This window comes from Mauremys mutica, chromosome 9 (assembly GCF_020497125.1).
Source record: "Mauremys mutica isolate MM-2020 ecotype Southern chromosome 9, ASM2049712v1, whole genome shotgun sequence".
NCBI classification, from domain to species: domain Eukaryota; kingdom Metazoa; phylum Chordata; order Testudines; family Geoemydidae; genus Mauremys; species Mauremys mutica.
The window spans coordinates 23156754-23165972 of NC_059080.1; positions in this window are offsets into that span (position 1 = coordinate 23156754).

A 9219-nucleotide genomic window follows, 5' to 3' on the forward strand; every position below is an offset into this window, starting at 1 on the left:
ATGCCAGCCATAAATTTATACCGTCCTAGTAACCTTGTAAAAAATAATGAACTGGGCTATTGTATAGAATACTGAAATTTAACAAAACATCAAGGTAAGAAAAATGCACATGGTAGGAAGGAAAATGTGAAAAGCACCACCACTTTGAAATTGCCTCTTTAAATCCTTCTCTAGATTTTATTTTATTCAGATACCAAAATCAGTTAACAGGAGCCTCCGAAACAGGAAAATGAGTGCCTAGGAGTAGGAACAATCAGCAACTAAAAACAAAAAATATCCACTAAAGATCTTAAACCAAAATGTTTAGGCCAGGTTTGAAGGTTTTTTTCTTATTGTGTTTCCAAGCTTTTTTTTTCTTATTGTGTTTCCAAGTTTTCTATATAACACAAGTGCTTCACACCATCATAAAACACTCTAGGCTAACAGCCCACCCAATCTGACCTTGAAGTGTGTTGCCTAAATCTTTGCTGCTGGCAATTTTCAATACAATGATTATAACCCAGACTTCTAGCTGAGTAACTACATTTTTCACATCACTCTGAACTTTCCTGTTTTAGGACTTAATCCAAAGCCTAGGGAAGTCAATGGAAAGATTCCCATTGAGTTCTCTGGGCTTTGAATCAGGCTTTTAGAGAATTTCCTTTCAAATAAGCAACACAGCTGCTTACATTTCATATTAGCTGGGCTTGGAGAACCGTGGCTTTTAAACTGATCGGTGGGACAGATCAATCCTTTGTCATCAGCATCAGGGGATATCTGATCTGGCATCTCTTGGCAGAAGAGCACCAAGGTATTACTTGTTTCATGTGGCTTCATTGATTTTGGTAGAGATCAAATCTCTTGTTTGAAATGAGCACTCAGTTCTTGTTCCTCTGCTTAGCATCCCTCCCCCTCCCCCCAATAAAATTCAAATTCTAAAGGAGCTCCAGTACAGGTTGGTTGGTTTGTGTTAGCCGGTGTAGCTAATCTCTCATTTTCTAATCCCTACGTTTTATGATGACATAACAACCATACTGAGCATTTGGCCAGCACCTTGCACTGGCAAATTTCTGTGCAAACATTAACAGGAACACTTGGGCCATAACTCTAGTGAAACTGTTTGGGAAGACAAGCCCCTATTGTACATTCCTTGGCACATGGCTGTGTCTTTATTAGCCTATAAAGCACTATGCAGACATCTGGCGCTGAAACAAACAAACAAAAGAATCACTAAACTATGGTGGGTTTTTTTAGTTAAATACACAGATTGGTTCCTTTGGTGTTTAGCTGAATAATACAGCCATAGGCTGAGAAGACGTGCATAAGTTATATAATATTACAAGCAAGAACGCTAATACAACCAGTATTAAAATCACCTCTAGCCAGTGTATATTGCACGTACAACAAGCTACATTTTGGATTTTCTTATCTCAATTTAAAAAAAGAGAACATATGGTGCCTTGCATTTCAATCCAATTCCCTTTGGTTGGAGGTAGTGTGACATTTACACAGAGCACGTCACCGGCCACCGTCAATACCAAGAGTAAGCCGGCGTGACTTCGTGCACCCACAAGGGGGAAGAGACCTGTAAACTTCCCCTGTTGGACTTTATCCCCTGAGCCCTGAACCAACCAAACTGAACTCTGCCCTGTGAGGGTCATCCTATCATCATTACCCAGTCCGCTCATTTATTCATGCCCACGACTATCCATTACCTGTTTGTATGAGTGATGTACCCTCACTGCTTGCTGGCTGTACCTTGACTCACCCACCGTATACCCCACATTGGGGACATGACAGACTGTGTATATGTATAAGCCATCCAATACCAAAAACGCTAACATCCCCCTGTATGTTCCCCCCAATGACACAATAACTGACGCCTCAAACACTTTATATCGTTTATTTTTAAATATTCTCTAATAAACTTTCTCACTAGTTTGAAGACTTCAGAATAAGACCTCCAACTGGCAGGCTCTTCCTCCTGCCTTGATTCCAGCACCTCCTTCAGAATGATGTGTTTCGGATATCTCCCTGTGTTCTTTCTTTCCCTACCGGAGAAGGTCACTTCTGCATGCCCATCTCCAGGCAAACTGGAACTGAGCTATTCACTTTAGGGGGGAGGCAGGGCCTGGTTACAGTCTGATTTCTCCAGGGGTTGATTGTACGGTTGATATTGCAAACTAACAATACCTGGCTGTTATGCAGAACATCTAATCCCCAGATCTCAAAACACTTTACCAAGGAAGGTGAGTATCTTTAGCACAGATGCGGAAACGGACGCATGAAGAAGCAAAGCGACCTGCCTCAATAACCCATCCCCCCAAAAAAGGTCAGTGTAATTTAAGCTGCGGGATGCCATACTGATGGGCTCTATAGAAGGTAGCGAGAAAGCGGGAGAGGCAGGCAGCTTGGCAATCGGGATAGCCTCCCTCAGTCCTTGCTCAAGGCACTCAACGTGCCCCTGGGGCTGCAATCTGCTCTGCTGGGTTTGCTGCTGTGGCGTCCGCACTGCCCGCTGAGCTGGGCGCTGCAGATCGGCAGTGCCACCCGGGGCGGGGGACCAGCCCAACTGTTTTGTGAATGAGAGCAGCCATCCCCCCACCCTAGTTGCCTGCAGCTGCCTCTGATTGGCCGGGCGGCGTCGCGCGTGTGGCCAGCTGAGGGGAAGCGGGCGGTGGGCACCATGTGTGAGTGCAACAGGCTGGTCCCCTCCAACGTGCTGCTGCGGGAGAGCGCGGAGGCTGCGGGCGAGGAGGACAGAGGGAAATCCCTGGCATGCAGCGAGCCTCTTGCAAAGTAGCGGGGCCCACGGAGAGCCGCCCCTCCCGCCCAGGCGGCTGGTTTCTGAAGGAGCTGCGGGGTGGCTGCGAGACCTCTCGCTGCAGCAGGTGGGTAAAGAAGCGAAGTTAACTATGGAGCAAAGGGAGGACGCGCGTTATTTTGCTGCACTTGGCTCAGTGCAGCAGCTCTGTGAATTTAGCTTCCCGTGTAGTCAGTCGGCATTTTTATCGCACACTTTAAAAAATGTACGGGGTGTGCCACTAGCTTGCAGTCTCCGAGGGGGTTGTGTTTGTGTGTGGCTCGATTGCACGGTTTACACGGGAGTGTTGGCCTGCATTTCACTCGATTGTAACATTTTGTGAGTGTGTGTGTGTGACTAGACTGCAAAAGCTATCCAGGGTTTTGTGTGTGTGATTGAGAGAGAGAGAATGTCACTAGATTGCAATACTTTCCTGGGTGTGAATTTTCTATGCTCTCTGAAGAGACCCGTTGACTGGTAAGCGTTTTATACAAACAGATCACTGATTGCTCAGATCAGGGTGCGAAGCTGGAATATACTTCTTTGCAGATCCCTAAATAAATTCCTAAATGGAAACAGAGAGAAATCCAGGAGACAGTGCTGTGATTGTTAGAGGATTTCTGTTGCTGCCCTTATGTTTTGAATTCGAGACACTTTTGTGACAGTACTTAAAGAAATTGCCTTTTAAAGCTGACATAGTAATTCTTGGGGATTTCTGTACAAAACTAAGCAAATGTGAGTGGAGAGCAGAATGAGAAATAAGTTAAAGACAAGGTACTTTGTTCTCCTAGTTAATTAGATTTTGCCTGTAATCTGTGCATAATTTGTACTTTTAATATCTGATTTTATTAAATAGTTTATTTGCTTTTATCCTGGGTTGACAAAGCAATGGAGGAACAGCTTCAGTAATACTTATACATTCAGAATGGGATTTAACTGGCAGCTTGTGACTGTGAAGATGCTTGTTAAACATAAAAGATGCTTTTAAACAGCTAGACATACATTCCAAAGAGATGGTGATGCCCCATAAAAGAAACATGTAAAAGTTTGTCTGAAGTTGTCTACTTCAGTTTTCCTCCAGTTAATATATAAATCTATAGAACTATGAGCTAATGTACAAAAACCTGCCTTCTATGCAAGCTCCCTTCAGACACAAAAACAGAATGTAATCCTGTCATAACGGAAACAATCTAGGTTTAGCTTAAACACACACAAATAGGAATTTCCATCGCATATCAGATCTGTAGTACATCTGATCCAATATCCTGTCTCCAACAGCAGCCAGTACTGGTTACCTCAAATGACACTGGAAGAAACTCTCTAATGGCCAGTTAGGGTGGGATTTTCCAACCTACCTAAATGACTTAGACACCCAAGTGCTACTGACTCAGTAGGGCTCACGTGCCTAATCACTTGGACACTTCTAAAAATTCCACTCTTATAGAATAACCTGTCCTCAGGGGAAGTTTCCTCCTAGCCCCCATCACTTTCAGGAGGGCTGTCAAACATATGACCTGCAGACCAGATCTGGACCACATTAGTGTATGTATGTGGCCCACATGATCTAGCCACATTCTCCAGAAACTCAGCTTTCATGTAAAAAAATAATTATTATTATATATATATTTTATGGTTGCAAAGAAAACCTTCCAAATGTTAAACCAGTGTAAACTGACACAGTGATGTCTGCTTGAGTCTGCAGAGAGTCTGATAAGATAGCTCTGAGGGGTGTGAACCAACCCACTCCCCATTCATCTAATTTGACACATCAGCTATAAAGCCCAGTGACGATACTTCAACATCAGCATTAACTATTCCATGGCAGATCATTCTAGCAGACAGAACAGAAAAAGGGGGTGAAGGGACTAATGCCATAGAAGAGCTGGGAATTGCTGCAGGAATGGAAATGCAAAGGAAGGAGTAACTGAGACTCTCAAAGATGGGAAGAGGGGAAGAAAGAGAGAGAAAGGAGGATGGAGAAGGAAGGGAAAGGTCAGACATAGTGGTGGCCTAAAGGGGAGCAGAGTGATGCTGAATATGACAACAAGGAATTGACAAAATTAAAGTTACTACAGGGTTTATATCCTTTCCACACTCTTTGTAAAATCCTTACTTAATGTAAATCTGGATATTCTCATTATCCATATAGCCACCTACTCCTTTTAGAATCCTGCTAAGCTCTTGGCTTCAAAGATATCTTGTTACACGAGTTTCATGGGCTAATTGTGCCTTTTGTAAAAAAAAAAAAAATCTCCTTTTTTGTTTGACATCTGCTGCCTTTCAGTTTCATTGAATATGCCCTGGCTCTTGTGTCATGCAAAAGTATAACCACCACAGTCAAAGGCTAATCACACCCCCAGTATTATTTCGGTGTTCAGAAAAATCAGATGTTTTTTCTGTTTGATTACTCCTGCTGTACTTAGCAGCTAAAAGCTCTTGGATTTCCCTGATAGCTCACCTTTCTCTCTTGTGAACAATTTAACAGGTGGGAAAGTGCATTCAATGAGCTGTTTTCAGGATTCATGCTTCCTTCAGTCTCTTGGATACTTTCTTCCAAGACCCATATTTGTATCCATTTGTTTTTATAGACCATCCTTAACACTGTCCTAAAAGACTTTCCAGAAACTCAGGCAAACACTAAGGAGAAAGGGGGAAGATATCAAGGGATTAGGAGGGAGAAGGGAGGTGTTTCAGACATGCAGAGAAAGCCAGGACCCCTTTTCAGCCAGCACTGCCCACTTTTGTCACTATTGTGGGCCCGTACAGAGCCCCTACACTACGTATTGAAGTTGCAGATAAGTTATACTACTGCAGCCTGTTTCTCTGGGGAGGTTCCAGTGTAGCCCTTTGGTGAATCTGGCCCACTCTGAGGTCTCCTTGTAAGTTTCATGGTTCAGCCACTGGGCTAGTCATCCTCCTTCCTATTAAAATAATAAATGCCACTGAGAACAAGGCTGAGGTTGGGCAGTGTCTTTCTAAGCAGTACCAGCTTCTCTTCCCCTCATGTTAGCTGGCTTCTTTGAATTTCCCTCTTGCTTATGGGTGGGATTTTCAGACCTCACCATTATTACAAGCCCTAATGGGAATGTTACAGCTCACACTTGTTGACAAATCCATGACTCAAACCATTGGCAGAGACTGGGGGCCAGATTCTCCAGTCCACAGAGGCCTGTTTGTGCCATGGCCTCCAAGAGGCTGGGAAAGGACAGTGGGAATTTCCCTCATATAGGGGAACTTTCTGCTGGCATTTGTGCCGTTACTGCTTTCTCTACCAGCTACTTCCCCACCCCACATGGAAGGGGGGTGTATTCCAGGAGTAGTACAGGACAGCACAGAGCTCCACTACATACAGTCCTTCAGTGGCCGAGGGGCCAAGCGCCACAAGCAAACCCCCGCTCCCCCCACACACAACACAGTCCAACCCCTGGTTCCGAAAACAATACAAAGGGAAAGTTCTGGGTGAGACTAAGCACAGCTCCTACCAGCTTGGTCTACGATAGACTGTCTCTTGGCTCATCTGGCAGAGCTGCTGCCTATAAAAGACAGAGTCCTGGTTTTCTTCTTGGCTGTGATAATGTGTATGATTCACCCAAGCCGTGTCCTAATGCTGAACCATGACACCCAGAAGGAGTTCAGGGCTCTTTAACTAGCCTGCAAGGATTAAGCTTTTAGGAGCTGGGACAGCTAATACTATCCCACATATTGCCTTGTTGTATTCTCTCTCTCTCCTCCCAGTCTTGGCTTCCTGTCTTCCATCATGTTACCTCACATGCTAGAGGGTCATCTTCTTCTCATCTGCCATGTACCCTCATATTCTTCTTTCATATCCCTCCTTCTAATGCACTTCTTCCAGCAGTCCTTTCATTCATCAGTAATCCTCACAACCCACCTTCCCTCTGCTGTTATCCTGTGTCTTATCTAGCTTAAAGCATGTGTTTTTCAGGGCAGGGAGCATCTCCTCTTATCTCCAGCCCAATGCTGCATGGAGTTCTGTGTAGGTACCATAAGGTGACTCACCATTAATGGTGTCTCCTCCTGGTTATCCTGGGGATGAGCTCTGGCCAGGTATTGAACCCTTCTCTGGTGGTGTCTCTCCCGTCATATCCTCAGTCTAGGGACACCTCTCACTCGAGGAACCGCAACCTCCTCTTCATGACTCTAGCTGGGTCACCATACACTACCCCTGGAAGGGGAACACATAAAGTCTTTCCAGGATACACTGTCCCAGGCAATCTGCTGTCCCCTGCCTGGTTGGTGCCACATTCCCAGTGGCTGGTAGGGAAACCCAGGCCCGTCCTCTACTCCAGGTTCCAGCTCAGGGACCCTCTGGTCAGCAGCCAAGGTCTGCACTCCTATTCCTTGCTGCTATTCCCCTGAGCCTTCACCTACCTTAATGGCTTCCTCCCTCTCTGAGTTTGCCAGCCTACCCATTTCCTCTCCTCAGGGCATGACTACATCCTACTTCCCAGCAGCCTCCTTCTGTTGCCAGCTAACTGGCTTTATACAGGCCCCACCCGTGGAGTTAATTAGCCTCCCTGGCCACCTTAACCCCTTCCAGTCCTGTGTGGGGTGTACACAACATCACCATAGGCATAGGGTTAGCCCCTATAGAGCGCCTTGCTGCATTTGGGTCCACAGTTGTAGAGCACCAAGCAAATATAAGGTGCTATTACAGTGATTTCTATTACTGATAAAACAGTTCTGGGAGGTGGAGAGGAGGGTAAGTCAGTGCCCTGTGCTTATGCTGCATTGAAAGGATAGTGTATACAACGAGCAAGAAATATCATCCTCTGGGAACAACACAGAACTTGGGTATTGGGGTATCCCCAAGCACTGGCAGACAGCAGTAGAAATACAAGACTGAGGGTTTGGTCAATTTGGTGAAAGGGTCAGAAACACTGGGCAATAAATTCCCCTCCCTCAACCTAGCTAGGGGCAACATTGATTGGAAACAATCAAAATGGATGCAAAGCTTTAGAATTCTTGCTTTCCACAGGCGTTTATTGATTGTGTTTGAGATTTACAGTCTCTGTGTGGGAGCATATTTCTCCTTAACATTTTTCACTGAGTTCAGTGGGTGGTGAAAGATGCCAGATTGGCAGGCCTGACCGAATCACTTGCTTATCCTCCAAGCGGATATAGCACAGTGTAAACTTCCCCCATGAACTGCTCTCACACTCTGCTTCATGGTTGAAATGGAAGGACCACCTGGAAGGGAGAATTGTCTATAGAGACTGGCCATTTGAATTCACTCAAATCACCACCCATTATACCTGCATGTCTAACTTCGTATATTGTGGCTGGGGCAATGGATCATTCAGTGAGTGTACAAATTGCTCACCCTACTGCCTCTTACTAGACCACCCGAAAAAATATAGGGCTATAGTGTGTGTGTGTGTGTGTGAGAGAGAGAGAGAGAGAATATTTCCCCACCTACAAACCTTTGAGTGGCTCCAAACAGCTTCCACTTTTAAAAAAAAAAAGAAAAATCAACCTGCCAAAGAAGTGTTTCCTTCTTTGCAGGTTACCCTGACACAACACTGGCAATAATTAGGTGACACGTTTAAAGTACATGAGTTGGTCTTTGTACCATTAGAAAGCTAGAAACCTCCCTTGCCCAATGGTTTAAGACTTAACCCTGGAAGCTTGTGATGTGTACAGTCCTTAAAAGTGTGCTATTCAAATGTATTAAAAGCTATTTTAGGAATTTTTCAAAGATTTCCTTTCCCTCTGAGGCCTGTTGAGTTGCACTTACAATAGTGAAGGCATCTGGTTTCACAGGCAGAGGGATATGCAAAATAACATTGATGCAACTTTTAAGTAGCATGTGTGACGTGTCATTCCATATTCTTTATGAAAATATGCTTAGGGTAATGAATATAACATAACTGAGATGTACTTCATGCAAGATGGCTCATGTGAGATATCATTGGAAAGGTTGTGATTTACTGAATGCGATTATCCTATTGGTATTCATGTATCATTTCTGTTTCTGAAGTTAAGAGTATTGACTATGAATCTGTATTTCAACTATGCTACTTTGGGTGATGCCCACTGCTAACACTTCAGGTACAACAACGGGAAAGCCAGACAGGGTGGATGGCCCATCAGAGAGGACAATGGACTGTAAAAGAGCTTAGTCTTCCTGTGAACCTGTGGCTCAGCCTGTGGAGAATGGCTACAGGGCCCTACAGAGTCAGGTGGTCTTGTTACCTAATATTAAAACATTACCTGGGACTTCTTGTCACTTTCCACTGTAAGGGAAGTGGGGGGGGGGGCAAACTAGGAAACAAAGTACTCCCGCCTTATGCAAATCCTATTTAAGGGTGGAGAGTGAGGTAATCCAAGGTCATCAGTTCTCCCCTGCTACCCCACCCAAGATGACTGCTGGAAACAACTAAGACTGAATGGGGGAAAGAACTGGGCCCAGGCTGGAA